The sequence below is a fragment of the Rhipicephalus sanguineus genome, chromosome 2, assembly GCF_013339695.2.
Source record: "Rhipicephalus sanguineus isolate Rsan-2018 chromosome 2, BIME_Rsan_1.4, whole genome shotgun sequence".
NCBI lineage: Eukaryota > Metazoa > Arthropoda > Arachnida > Ixodida > Ixodidae > Rhipicephalus > Rhipicephalus sanguineus.
The window spans coordinates 221534603-221549262 of record NC_051177.1 but is presented as its reverse complement, the minus strand read 5'-3'; the positions used below and the strand labels follow the sequence as shown (position 1 = coordinate 221549262).

The 14660-nt window shown below is 49.3% G+C and overlaps 1 protein-coding gene across 1 annotated transcript in view; it reads left to right on the top strand.

Annotated features, from left to right (window-relative positions):
• LOC119384104 (uncharacterized) overlaps positions 1-14660 on the top strand; it is a 286696-nt gene that overhangs the window by 142272 nt on the left and 129764 nt on the right. The window lies entirely within an intron of this gene.

The window sequence follows — 14660 nt, the reverse complement described above, 5'->3', positions numbered from 1 at the left end:
TTCAACTTCATGAAGTCGGCTTCAAAATCAAGCCTGGACGCGAGCAGTTTTGCATAAGTCTTGTAAGCTGAAGCATGAGGATGTTCCAGAGAGACATCCCCACCACCGGAAGGCTAGCCTGATCCTGGCCTGGTCGAGAGACCATCACCGTTTTATTTTGAATGCACAATCTGCGATGGCACATTCCAAAACGCACACTTATTGCCGAGTGTGCCCAGTCATGGTGATGGCCCCGGATATTGTTGCGCGCCAAAGGAATCCCAATGGAAGCGTACAATGACGGTCTTCGCACGATATCGTTTCTCCGATGAGGCGGTCCGAGCACTACTGCCGATTTTGCCATTGAAGCGACATAGGCAGCGCGACACTCGTGTCTGACTCCCATGGCTTTATCTTTTTAGCTGGGTCGATATGCATTGGCTATGACAATGTATACGTAACTTATTAGTATACGTTGCTGGGCTAGTTGGTTCATAATCTTCAAAATTGGCTCGCGCGAAATTGACGAGGACCACAAAGGAACACAGCGCCTGTCCTGTACTTCTGTGTTCCTTTGTAGTCCTTCTCAATTTCGAGCTAGCCAATTTTGAAGAAAATATATACGTATTTGCACATGCTGATATACACCGCACCATTGCTTGGCTTGCCATATTTTGAATAGCCAGAACAAATTATTTCTTAGGTTTCATGGTTAGGCTTACTTTTTTTCTAAAAACAAGAGAGGGATATTGCGTTCGAGTTAGTATCCTAATCTCGAACCCAGATTTCTTGCATCGTGAACAAGGGTAGACGTGATGGTGGAAAGTCCCCAGGGCATCTATGAAATGCAACAGTTGTCCTGGCCAGTTCGAGGTCACGCGCTTTGTTTGGTGGAATTGAGAGAGTCAAGTCGTGGCTTCACGTTAAAGCGTGTTTGTGAATACGGGGGTAAATGTTAGAAAATACAAGATTTTGCGTGCCCTGGATGAATGCGGCAAGTAGGGCGAGTTGGTACTCTAAAATATTTCGCTGCATGTGCAGTGCGGCACTGACGAGGGACGACAAATAGGCCGCAACCTCTTTCGGTTCTACCCACCGAAAGTCGTGTCACCATGTTCAGTTTCTCGCGGGAGCTAGACAGGCTAGAAGAGGCAGGATTTTTTAGGGCGACAATTATTTCTGTTTCTGAAGAAATTTTAATTAAGTTTAAGGGAGGCAATGCCCAACAGCAACACACTAAATCCAGCGCTTAATTAAGCGCTAATTCTGTGGTTAATGTAGCGCTAATATAATTCTTGTGTAGGCCTTGGTGTCCTGCGCCTAATGCAGCTCCACTGCGGTGAATCCTGAGGAAGTACCTATCACGGTTAACCTAGAGATTCCCTTGGTAATCGTGCGCTTGCCGAGGCGGTGGCGTCCTCTCTCGCTCGGCGGGTTCTTAGACGGATGTTTCAGAAGCTTTTTTTTTGTGATTTTAGGCAATTACTGCGAATAATTTTTGGTTATTTCTGTATGTTATATTATTTTAGAACTTGTTAGTTTATTTTGCACTTGTTTTGAGCATTGTTAACCATGTTTTGCGCCTGTATTGACCATTGCGTGACCATGCGACATTAGGTGGATGGACGACAAGCCTAAAGCGCTACGGACCTAAAATAGACAGAATTTTGCAATTATCCCGTAACGCCGTATGCACACCGGATGGCGCATGCTTTAAGGAGGATAGCCAATAAATATCAAGTACAAGCCGTATTTTCGGCGAGGAGCCAGTTAAGTAGGTTGTGCAATCTGACAAATAGACCCGAGCATGTACCAACGACCTTGTGTCCGATCAGCAACACGCGGAAGTTCGTCCCGTGTTCGTAGAGGTGGTCAACGTAATACCGCTATCATGCGGCATAGTATATTACGAGCAGACTGGTCGTTGCTTAAACGTTCGCGCCTCAGAAAGCACCACACTGCTGTCAGAAATTCCATTAGTTCTACCTTGGCTGCACATTGCACACGCTGCCCATGCGAACCCTGTTTTTTTTTTAAAGTACAGTGTTGTTCACAAAGAGTAATCAGTTAAGCCAAGACATAGTCGAGGCATACCACATGCACATAGATTCTGCTTCGTGTGTCAGTCAGACATCGATCATAAAAAAGAAACAGAGTTTTTGAATGGTTTCCCCCATTCTAGTGTTCATTCGGCACGCACCATGTGTCCTAAATGTGCATTTTGAATGCGTACGCAATAAACTGTCAGTTGTGAGTCAGCGCTCGTGTCGTCCAATTCTTCGTCCCTCGTCTGTGCCTCGCTGCAAGTTCAGCCTAATATGTTATACGTGTCGCCCGAAACTCTAATGGTCCGTCTATTCACCTCACCAACAGCGTTCCATTATAGTGCCCATCGCGTGGCATAAATACTGAGATTCTCTACTCTTTTCCATTCCACCCCTGATCCCGATCCCTTTGGTCTTTTTCAATAAAGTTCCTCGCGCGCTCGCTCTACTGTTTTCCACTTTTTTGTTCTAGGTTTTCATATATGATATAATCTAAGGTGGACGATGCATACCGAAAACATTAACAATGCCAACCGTATGCTTGGAGGAACTTTTACGCCTTTCCTTCGTCAGTTAAACGAATACTTTTAAAACCTGAATACGACCACATCTTAGATATACTTGCTCAGTGTGGGTTCTTATGCAAGTAGAACTAATAACTGCCCTGGAACTTGTTGGATATAACTCGGCTCATTTCACTTTTTTATCAACAGTCGCAATGCTACCATAATAGCCATGAAAGATTCATTTGAGAGGTCGCGTCGAAGTTTTTACCGCTCGTATTTATTTGATAAAATACATTACTGCAGCGTTCTTCCCGACAAATTTATTTTATCAACACAGTATGTCTCATCGCGTTGATCATGGATATAAGGTCGATATTCCATTCTGTGAAACCGAAACATTTTCCGTGTGTTTTCTACTGCGTTCAGTACAGTGGGACCACCTTCACTTTCACAATGTCAGTGCTAAGCCTTATCACAATGTCAGTACTAAGCGTTGAGGCTATCAGGAGTTCGCGCTTGTCGGCGACACCCTTTTATCTCCGCTTGCGCAGTCGTAAACGCACAGAAAGGAGCGAAATAAGTTGATTGCGCACGATTGTCATGCGATACAAGGAAGAATGGGCGGGCGACTGCATGGCAAAGCAGGATGGGAGACAATTCACGAGTGATATTTCTCGTGTATGGACCAACCGAGAATATGTACCCCAATGATGCCACGTGAATCGCCGTTCTAGCGTCACTAAGTGCGCCGAAAAGACGAGAAACGCCAAGAGAGAATAAGGCGCTCACTTTTTAACAGCGAAGTTGTTCTGCTCGGCGTGAAGTGTCTCACCTTGCCCGAAAACTATCATCATCATGAACAGGTATGTGCCACAGAATTAGGGCAGATCCCAGTACGGCGTGGCCTGTAATAACCCTGATGGGTGAGAGAACGAGTACAGAGAGAGAGGGAGAGAGTGAAACAAACAGAGATACGGAAAGATTCTTCACGAGGCCTGATTCAAACCCGCCTACCCTCGATGCGAAGGCGAGCGTCCCACCACTCGGCGTTTCAGGCAGGCTAGCAGAGTATAGCATAGCCTTGTAAAGTACAGTGTAGCAAGGGGCTGAGAAAGGGAAGTGAGCATGAGGAGGCGAGATGTGATGGCGAGGAGGAGGGAAAAGAGAGTAAAGCGTAGCACAGAAAGAATGAGAAAGAGAAATAGAGAGAGATAAATGCAGAACGAAAAAGAAAGAGAGACAGACAGAACATCAACGAAAGATGGAGAAAGAAGCAGAGGGAGAGAATAAAAGATAGAAAGAAAGAGCACATGGCGAAGCCGCGCATGCGCAGTAGCTAAGCCACGCCCACCGACGGAGACATCGCGCGTAACCTCCGCTCTATAGTGCATAGCCTCGCTGTGATCGATCGCGCCCAGAGAGTCATGGGGCGTCCGAAGAAAGTGCGTACTCCCGAGGAGGAAGCCGCAGATCTCGAAGCTAGACGGGTCGGTAGAAGGGAGTACTAACGGCGACGGGCCCTTGCTTCGCTGTGCCAAGCTTTGCGCAACTTAGTGCAAACTGCCCGTATTTTTTGTATTTTCAGAGGCAGTTTTGGGGCCCTTTAAAAAGATAGGGCGTGCAAACACGGATACCTGAGAGTAGTCAAGACACCACAGCAGCCGCTAACAACTGAAAAAATCATACAGCAGAGGAAAAGAAGGTAGGCACAAATATTTATCTGCGCATTCCCAGGCAAGAGGCGATACCTATCAATCAGGTGTGCGTGGCGGTCTACGTGAGAAATTACTGTTCACTCTCTTGACTTCTCTCTTGTGTCCGTGTTTGCACGTCCTGTCTTTTTAACATGAATGCCAATGCCTAACAAGTACCTCAGCTATCTGTATTTTTGATGCGAAGCAGCTATGCTCAACCCTACCTCCCGTGTGAGACGCCGTCCACTCTAGTTACCGCTTCTCTCGCTAGAGGCGCTTCTCGAGGAATTTCTTGAAGAATCCGCTACAGGGCGCTGGTCCTCGCGCCATAAACTCAGGTTGCGCGCTGTAGCGCGCGCATACCTTCAGTGACACTCAATGGGAACGCATCGTTATGAACGGTAAACAGCAGTCTAACTCATCCGCAGCTGCTGCTCGGCGCGCTCAAGCCGCTGCCGCAATACGGCAGCGGCGCCAATCCTACCCTTAACTTCGTGCAACGGAAGCTGAAGCTCGACGCAAACGCCGCCACGCCGCACCTGAAGAGACGAAGGCCCGTGCGGCTGCATCGCATGCCCATTAGGCTTACCTTACGGGGAGATGTGTGTAATTTTTTCTCCGTGGTTGAAGCGCATTCTGTCCCTCTCATTTGAGTCGAGAGTTGTGAAAGCTTCGTGACGTCAAAATGACGTTGCAGAAGAAAGCCGGAAACAGAGGGCGGGCTGCTCGCCGAGCTCCAGTCAATGAGAGGTCGCCGAAATGGGAGGAGGAGGAGGAGGAGAAGAAAAACGGAAAGACAGGGAGGTTAGCCAGTTCTCAGACCGGCTGGCTACCCTGTGCTGGGGAAAGGGGAGTGAAAGATGATAGAAAAGGGATAGAAATGGGCGTCCATTACATAGACACATCGAGAATAGCTCCCCCAGAGAAGTGATGTATTTTGTGCCCCGATTGCCCATTCGGGTTAAAAGAAAAGGCTAACGCGGCGCGCCGCAATTATTGCGCGGCGGCGGCGGCGGCGTGATCACTCTCGGGACTTCCGCGGCGGCGCGAGGGGCGTGAGCGAAAACAGGCGGCGGCTGCGGCGTGGCAGCGCACAGGTCTAGTTCCTGTACGCGGCAAGTCGGACATGGCACGATCGTTACAGTTTGCCATTAGCGCAGTATTCGGCGTTTTCGAAAATTTCTTGCCACATCATCAGTGTGCAGTGTTCAAAGCGCGTGCAGAGAAGCTTCCCAAGCAACGCTTAGCGGCGCTGCAGCTCTTGACAGGCAGCGCCATCTCTGGCAGAAAAATAGTAACTGGAGTGTAAGCAGCGCGCGTTTTTACTTCCTCCACCGCGTTGCCGCTCGCTTCTGTGCACGTGCGGAGCTCTCGCGGTGCACTTGCGGCGCCTCACAGCGTACCGCTTGCAGTGCGGCTTCAAAAGGATCTTCAAGCTTGACTGGCACTTCCGAAAAACGAACTTAATAAATTGAGAAAGGCTCGTCAATCACGTAAATGGTGAAGAGCAGACGATCGACGACAACGACGCCCGACTCAAAGCGAAATGCATTTCCCAAGTCGCGATTACACCGTGTAGGACCTATACCTCGAGGTAAGTCTCATTCTGTTATGTTAAAGATGAATAATGGTCCACATGCACTCCGAAATAAAGCCGTACACGATATCGATGTTCTGCGGTGTGGACTACGAGTCATATGATTGTTCTTTTGATATGGCATGCTCACAGTAGCAGCCGTGTACTTTCGTGAACAAACGTTTGCGGCATGCAAAAAAAAAAAATTATACCGCCATGGCACTGTTTCCTGAGAAGGTTAGAGTCAAGTGCTCCGCGCCGCTGGAGCATCACCCGCCGATTAAGAGGCGAGGCAGCTAGCTGAGCTTTGACCACTGTGAAGCAAGATGAACTGCTCGCCTCGTTTTTTCGGCTCTCGCGTCATGCTTGCAGTCTCTTTTTATAATATCGACTTGACAGGCGTATAAAACCTGCTGCGCGAACGCGGCAAGAAAATCGCACAAAGTCAGAAGGTGCTTACTTCAAGGTTGCAGTCGCAAAGCATGTATTAGGTGCCAGTTATATTTAGCGGCCCAAATATATATCACCCTAATAAAGTGACAAAAAACAAAGCAACACCTGCAAAACGATGTCAAAGCTTGCTAAAAATGCACAGACGTCCGTTCCGGCGTGATAAAGCAGCCTTCCCGACGCGTGAATTGCAGGCGCCGAACTTCTGACAATGTGCCGAGTTCAGTTGAATTCAACCAACCGCGCAACGCTAACGGTATAACGCGAATGTGAACGTTCAACAACGACGGGTAGGTCTCAAGAGCACGGGGAATCAAAACACAAAGTTGCTTCACCTACAACCGTAACTGGACTTTAACAATGCGAGAAGACAGCGAGTAATCATTACTGTAGTCGCTGCGTGCATGCGCCGCGTTACTTACCGATTCAGGTAGTCGGAACGAACGAAAGCGATGAACTCAGACAGCCAAAATAGAAGGCGAGACAGCGCTGTCAGCTACCCTCGCTTGCCGCCTTTATTTCTCGTGCGACACGCCCGGGAACCGATATAGTTTCACACGTGAATCGTGTGCCTTGGTGTTGTCTGCACTGTTGTAGCAGGCCGCTAAGCCGCAATACTTCGGACCTCGCTTGCGCTTCCGCGGGGTCACTTCTGCCATCGCGGAAATGCGCAGCTTCGCACAGCAAGCTTCTCGGTTCAACGTGCCGAGCTGACGGCCCCCCAATTACCCGCACCGGCAGAAGAACGCGTGCGCACGGGCGCTAGCGATGCGGTAGCGCTACCGCGAAAGGGGCTGAGTCGGCCGCGCATGCACTACAGAGCTTTCCGACAGAGCCGCAGCGCGGCCAGCGCGGCGCTGTCGTCGCGCCGCAAACTTGAGCTTGGGTTCCCTATAGGCTCTGTCGAAGTTTCACAAAAGGCAAACGAGCGCACATGAGATAGTTGGCTTCTGCGGATGACTGCACACAGTGTTCACATGTACTACCTTGTTATAATGTATGTTGGCATCAAATTTCTCAAAGATGCCCGTGACAGGAAAATATAGAACGTGAGCCTGAGAAAGGACATAATAAAAAAAATGTTGCAGTGGCTTAGCTCAGCTATGCCAGGATAACGTAGCGTTAGCAAAGGTTCACCTAATTATTCTTTGCTTTCCTGATTGTCTAAGATTAGCTTGATTATCATGCTTACTGCTGCTCCAATGACAGACACAGGGTATACGCATTATGTGGCACATGTATACTTATTTTGCGAGGCAACTATTTCGGGATCCGATGAGTTAGGCTTCTCCGATCTTCTGCGCCGTTGAGCAGCATTTGCGCTCTCCTCCATGGCTATACCACACTGGCAAAAGCCAGTCAGAGGCGCTATCAAGCGGCTCCAGCGCTGTGTCAGACGGCGACTGCACAGCGAAGGCGAATAGCTGCGCGCGCGCCGGCGCCAATAAGTCTGCCAAGACTACGACGTCACTCCTCTAGAAAGCGCAGACCGGCGGCGGCGAGTGACGCGCGGCGGTGCCGGAGTGCGCGGGAGTTGCCGCCTCCGGTGCGTGACATCACTGATCCTCGCGCATACGCAGCACGGCTCTTGAGGATGCACGCGAAACTGGCTCGGCTAGGCCAGTGTAGCTAACGCTACAAGAACTTGTGTAGCGATTGGTGTGTTCTAAATCATGCGCTATATGAAGCTCAACTACTGTGAAACCTGAAGAAGTGCACAGCGCGGGCACTCTGCGATTCCCCCTTCGTACAGTTTCCACTGCTCCGTTTAAAAACAGCCGATAACACTTAGGTGAGGTAAGCGTGTAGGGTGTCCCCCAGGCAGTGTTACGGCAGTGGATGATGACGATGATCAAAACTTTATTTCTCCCAAAAGAGGAGGCCGACCCAGAGATCGGTTACGCAGCTTAGAGGAGGTCAGCGGGAATCCCTTGGGACGCCGCGGCGTCCAATGCGCGTGAGTTTAACCGGCGTTGCTGTGCCGAGTCGGTGGTACGCAGAAGGGACTCCCACGTATCTTCGGTGCGTGAAGCGTCAGCGTACTGTGGGCACGTCCACGCCATGTGAACATTATAACTCCTTCACCATCTCCGGACTCCACCTCACGCCCCGTCGCTGCACACTTGTATCTCCTCGCGCCCGGGTTCCAGAAGCTTCGGGTGTCTTCTTCGACGTGCAGCACAGACAAAGCTAGGGAAAGGGCTAGACTCATCACGCCGGTTCTACTCGCCGTGGCGTCACTCGGTATTGCATCATGTTTTCTTTCGTGGTGTTTCCAGACTTTACCGGGCGTTTGATCCGAGGGTGGCTGACTGTGAGCCGTATCTGCAATGTAGTGTCACGAAGTGTGGGTATACCTTGCTATAAAGCCAGGGGTTGGGAAAGACACCCGTCTGAAGCTTGCGCCACAGGACCGCATTACGTCGGGGGAGGTCTTTATGCGCTGGAGGGTAGTGGAGACGGCCTAGTCCAGCGTTGCGCCCGTGAATGGAACAGCAGGGTCCAGTTCTGGAGGCAGCGTTGTGAGAGGTTCGGGAGGTGGCCGTCGACCTTTGTGTCTGCCGAGCGAGGCTGCCCGGGCTTGCGGCAGCCTCACCACAGCAGTTCTCGAGGCACCTGCGGCACTACCCCAGCTCGTCAAGATGGCAACCCACCGACAATCACAGAGCCACGTCGGTAGTTGGATCCCGTGGCACTGAGTAGAGGTCGACAGTTAGGCCTAACTGGGAAAGACCGGTGTTCTCGACGAAGAACGAGGCATCGGCGAGGAGGGTGATCAGCGAGGCGTCTGATCAACGATGGCGGCCCTGAGACGCCGACAGGAGCTTCAACGACGGGACCGGGCGTCGACTTGAACCGAGTCAGCGGATACCACGAAGCGTAAGAACGTTCGAGTGGGATCGCGGCTGACTGAGAGGCCATAGTTGCCAGACTTTCGAGTTAGGAAGAGCTAAGCGTAGGTTGTATGTTAGTGAGTGCACATTAACTGTACATTTCTGCACTTGTTTTTGGTTGTAAATTTTGAGTGTGTAAATTTTGCTTGCCGTGGTGTGTGAGATAAAGTGTGTTTGCTGTGCCACCACGGTCTCTCCCGACTCTCTCTATCTCTCCCAGTTTCTTTCGGCATTGGAAGCGCTCCCGAGATACGTGAAATAATAAGTGGCGAGCCTGTGCCAGGATTTTTGCAGTGTTTGGCCCGGTCACGTATCGTCGGGGGTTGCAAGGATGGATTGGGAAATGGTATTGAGAGTCATTCGGGAGAAAAAGCTCTATAAGGAGCAAGGGCTACAGTTTATTGAAGAAGAGAGGGAATGCCGTCGACAAGAGTTCGATGCAGAACGCGTTGTAGCGTTAGAATCTTATGCTCGAGAAAAGCAGGAACTCGAGCTTCAACAGCGATTGGCACAAGCCAAACAAGCCAAAGAGTGTATTGGACAGAATGAGAGAAGGCCCATAGAGATTTCATTGGGCGAAGTCAGTGTGCCCGATTTTCAGAGCTGTCTCCACTGAGCAAAGGGGCAGTGAACACACTAGCTGTGCAAGTGAGAACAGTCTGCTTAGGAATGAGCAGAAGGCAACGGGCCCAGATGTTGCAAATAGGGAGATTAAAACAACGATTAGTGACCTGAATGCCAGTGTTGTTGAGGAGGACTCAGAAGAAGAGGACGCGGAGCATCCAGGCAACGTAGAAACAGAAGACAGCGTTTCGCTGAGGGACATGCCTGTCGAAGAAACAAGCAGTCAGCGTTCGCGGCAGGTAACACCAGAGATGAGTAGGAGGAATGGAGGGTCTCAGACGCATGTCGGTAAACGCGCAAAAGTAAAGGGATCGCCGATAGCTCTGAAAGCACCGAAAAATGGTAGCAATTTTCAGAACGCAACTAGAGTTCCCCAAGCTGTGAACACTAGACGAGGGAGACGAAAGAGAAAGACCGTTGCGAAAAGGCGTAAAGTAGGTTTTGATTATTTGGATGTAGAGTGTGTGGTGCATGTAACCCGCGCCAGATATAGAGGTAGGACTCAGTCAGAGAAAGTTGGGTCGAAGAGGCGTCGAGTGAGAGTGATCAGCTGTAGTGAGCGTTCGAGAAGACATGTCGTGAATAGGCGCAGGAAAAGCTGAAGACGATGCCTAATGTGAAGAAGCACAGGTTTAAGCACGTTGCATTGAATTGGTAGCTGCGCTAGTGGAAATGAGGTTTTGTGCAGTGGAAAAGGTTTTGAGGATATTAGTGGATGACTTTGAGTAGCGCTCGAGAGACAGTGTACTTGTGCAAATTTTTCAAGAGTGACTGCTGCGTATTGTGAGTAGTTCCTTCGGCGAGTAGGGACTGCAGTCTAGATTTTACGAACGATGAACTCGTGGATATTTTGAACGGTTCAGTGTAGTGTTTTTTGTGACCTATCCGCGAAAGTGCGTGGTGATCACCAGTACAGTGAAAGTAAATGTGAACACAAGACAAGAGGGTACAAGTCACAGGTTACCAGACACCAACAGAACAGTAGAGGGCCGCAACCCCGAAGAGGAGGACAATAGGAGTTTTTTAAGAAAAAGCTCTTAAAAGGGGGCCCAATGTCACGAGTAAAGGGGCACGGGGCGCGTGCCGGTTGGCGGAATGCGTCGACGGTATGCGTTGAATCGAAATGTACCTGATGGTGTGCACTCCCGCCACGTCCACGCATGCCATTGGCCGGGGAATGGCGCGCGCCACGTGACCCGAGTTTGATTTATTTATTTCAAAGTACCTTACAGGCCCCATGGGGGGCATTGAGTAAGGGGGGCAATACATATATACACTTCAAACTGGAAAAAAATACAAAAGAAACATTTGGCTAAGGGGGGCAATAGATATATACACGTCAAACTGGAATAAAATACAAAAGAAACAATTGACTAGGGGGGGCAATACAAATATATACGTCAAACTAGCAAAAAAAAATACAAAAGAAACAATTGACTAAGGCGGGCAATACATATATACACCTCCAAACTGGAAAAAATATACAAAGAAACAATTCCAAAATAATAAGTCAAACAACAAGCATCAACATGTACAAAACAAAAAGCATCAACAGGTGAGGGACCCCCGGAGAAGGAGCAGTCATTGTTCGGTGGGGTTGGAGAAGAGCAAGGTGGTGCAAGCCAGTGTCGCGCCCGCGACTGGAACAGCAGGGCCCAGTTCTGGAGGCAGCGTTGCGAGAGGTTCGGGAGGTGGCCGTCGACCTTGGTGTTTACCGAGCGAGGCTTCCCGGGCTTGCGGCAGCCTCATCACAGCAGTTGTCGAGGCACCTGCGGCACTACCACAGCTCGTCAAGAAGATGGCAACCCACCGACAATCACAGAGCCTTGTCGGTAGTTGGATCCCGTGGCACTGAGGAGAGGCCGACAGTTAGGCCTAACTGGGAAAGACCGGTGTTCTCGACGGAGAACGAGGCATCGGCGAGGAGGATGATTAGCGAGGCGTCTGATCAACAACGACGGCCCTGAGACGTCGACAGGAGCTTCGACGACGGGACCGGGCGTCGACTCGAACCGAGTCAGCGGACACCACGAACCGTAAGAACGTTCGATTGGGATCGCGACTGACTGAGAGGCCATAGTTGCCAGACTTTCGAGTTAGGAAGAGCTAAGCGTAGCTTGTATGTTAGTGAGTGCGCATTAACTTTACATTTCTGCAGTTGTTTTTGGATGTAAATTTTGAGTGCGTAAATTTGTCATCTCGTTTCGTCAATCAACAATGAACGGTGCACGTGTCTCAGCCCAAACCTGAAGTGCCTCCAGTTTCTCCAGTGACCGAACTGCCACTAGCCAATGCAGAAACCAGGTCCACATCGGAAGCAAACGTCACCTCTACAGCGCAGCAACGGCCACAAGGCACTGGATGGCTGCCTAGCCACCTCGATGACTTTGTGCTAGAGTGAAGCGTATCGCCGTGTATTACAACGCATATTGCAGTGTTCCCACGTGTGTGGCAGTGTGTGATCGCGCGTGCGAACGTTGTGGACATTGTGCGAAACTCACTGACCACGAGACTTGGTCAGTCAGACTGGGGTGGGATGTGAGCACCCGCATGGGCCGTAGCATAGCGCCTAGCTAATCACTAGCGCCACCACCGGCGCCGTTACGATAGCACGACTCCAGGCCTAAACCAAGACCGGGACACAATTTCTCTCGGTCTCCTTCCTGCCTCCGGCGGGGACGGCCACGTTTTACCGGTTTATGAAGTTCCAATAATCGCATTCTTCTTCAAAAAGTGTCGTTCCTGTTTGCAGTGCCACGTTAACGCCTCAGTCTTCATGCCAAGCCCTGACACGTCTCCGTAAGTGAAAGTAGTGAAATGTAGGTGAGTAAAATTCGCTACCTGGGTGGTAAGTGAATAGTATTAACTCGAATTGTTAGTCCGTTACTAAATTGTTAGTAACCACACTAAAATCTTAGTATCCGTATTAAAACTAATGAACTACGATTACCGGATTAGATGTTTTTGCCTATTTTGTTTTTATGTGCGTACGTGTACATTGCCGTATCAAGTTGATTCTATTACGAAAGCAGATATACGATGAAACAAAAACAAGTGGCACGGCATTGTCCTCAAGTAGGAGGCATGCCCTCTTGTAAAGGCATGAACGGAGCACTAACGAGAAGACTCACTCATGCACACACCATTCAGTCAGTCAGCCAGACGAATTTTATTAGAGTCCTGGCGAGGGTCACCTAGGAGCCCACCAGGGGCTCGCCTGCGACGGGAGATGGAGCCAGAGGCTCCCGACCGCTTCGCAGGCCCCCTGGACGGCCCTGTGTTTGTTTACCAAGCCAGTGCTAGAAATGCATTGGTAAAAGTCTGCCTCGGTGACGTGGTGTCTTCTTCTTTTGTCGCCCAAGCGAGGGCACCGTCACATAATGTACTGGAATGTCGCCAAAATATCAATACTTCTACGTTCCCAACATTTAACGTAACATCAACTTGAAGGCTATTTATGCTCCTACTTCAGGATAGCACACTGTGTACCGGTTAGCAGCCATATAATTCAGAACAATATTCGATGTTTTATAAGCACTATCCTGTGCTCTATTTGAATATATGCGTGTCAGCACGCAGCACGAAACTGTTATTCCAGCCTAATCAAGAAGATTAAAGCTTGTGTAATTTTTGCATCTGACTTTCGCATTTACGGCATAATATACTACGGCATGAACGAACATCTGGCAACATAGGTGACTTACTAGTTACCTAGTTAAAAAACCTATGAAAGCCCCCCTGGTTAGTAACGGCAAAATTTAGTACCTTTCCTATGAGGTGGCTTGTAAGGGCTGTCACGAAGGTGCCAAAAAACGCTTGAAACTAGTAAATACATCCGTTTGCTAACTGATTAATAACTACTTTTAAGATTGTACATAGCTGCTCTGTACACTTTGTTGATGTTGTGGCTCATAGTGGTGATGATGAACTATAGCTAAACCCCTTGTAATGGGTTTAGTTAGAAGTAACAAAGAAGAAAGCCAAGGAAAGTATAGGGAATGGTATTTGTAGTAAATATAATGTAAATGTGAAGAAAGTAAAGCGGACCAAAAGATAACTTGCCGCCGCCAGGGACCGAACCTGCGACCTTCGAATAACGCGTCCGATGCTCTACCACTGAGCTACAGCGGCGGTCATCATCTCGCCCACTTTGTAATGTGTTTGCGGCCTTCAACCACAAACTTCTTACGCTATTCACATAGTGTGATGCCTGGTGCGATTCTGCGTGAACTGACTTGTAGCATAGCGCGGAAATAAGCAACGACAAAGATGAAGTATCGGATAGACAAGCGCTAAAGAAGAAAAACACCAAGCCTGCGCGGAAAGAGCAGCACAGTCACAGCGAAAGCTGGAAGAGCGCAATTTCTAGAGCCCGTTATAAACTTTCTTGTGGCTACTAATACAAGTACACTAGCAACGTACCCACTACGCCACAAATAATATTTTTTGGGAAGTTGGGAAGCACCCACCACGACATTATTCCTCATTCTGTGGAGAAGTGAGGTACCATCTGTAAGGCATTATGTGCACTTAGTTGATGCGACGGTTGATGTCGATGAAGAATTATGGCTCAGCCCTTTGTAGTGGGTTGGAAGCTTTAAACGGGCCACTAGTTACGTAATTCACATTGTGTGACGCCCGTTTGTTATTTCACTCTCCCACCACGCTTTATAACATTCGTTAACCTGAGAAAGAGAGAGATAGGGAATTAACATTATTGAAACCCTGAGGAAATGGATCATGGCAGCTTTACGGGCTTCCCTGGCAACCAACAGAAGTGCGCTTGCGAGGAACCCACTACGCTATAAATCATCATAATTTTTGTGAAGTAGGGAAGCAGCCACTATGCAATTTTTCGTCATTCTGTGGAAAGCCGTGGTACCCGCTAAACG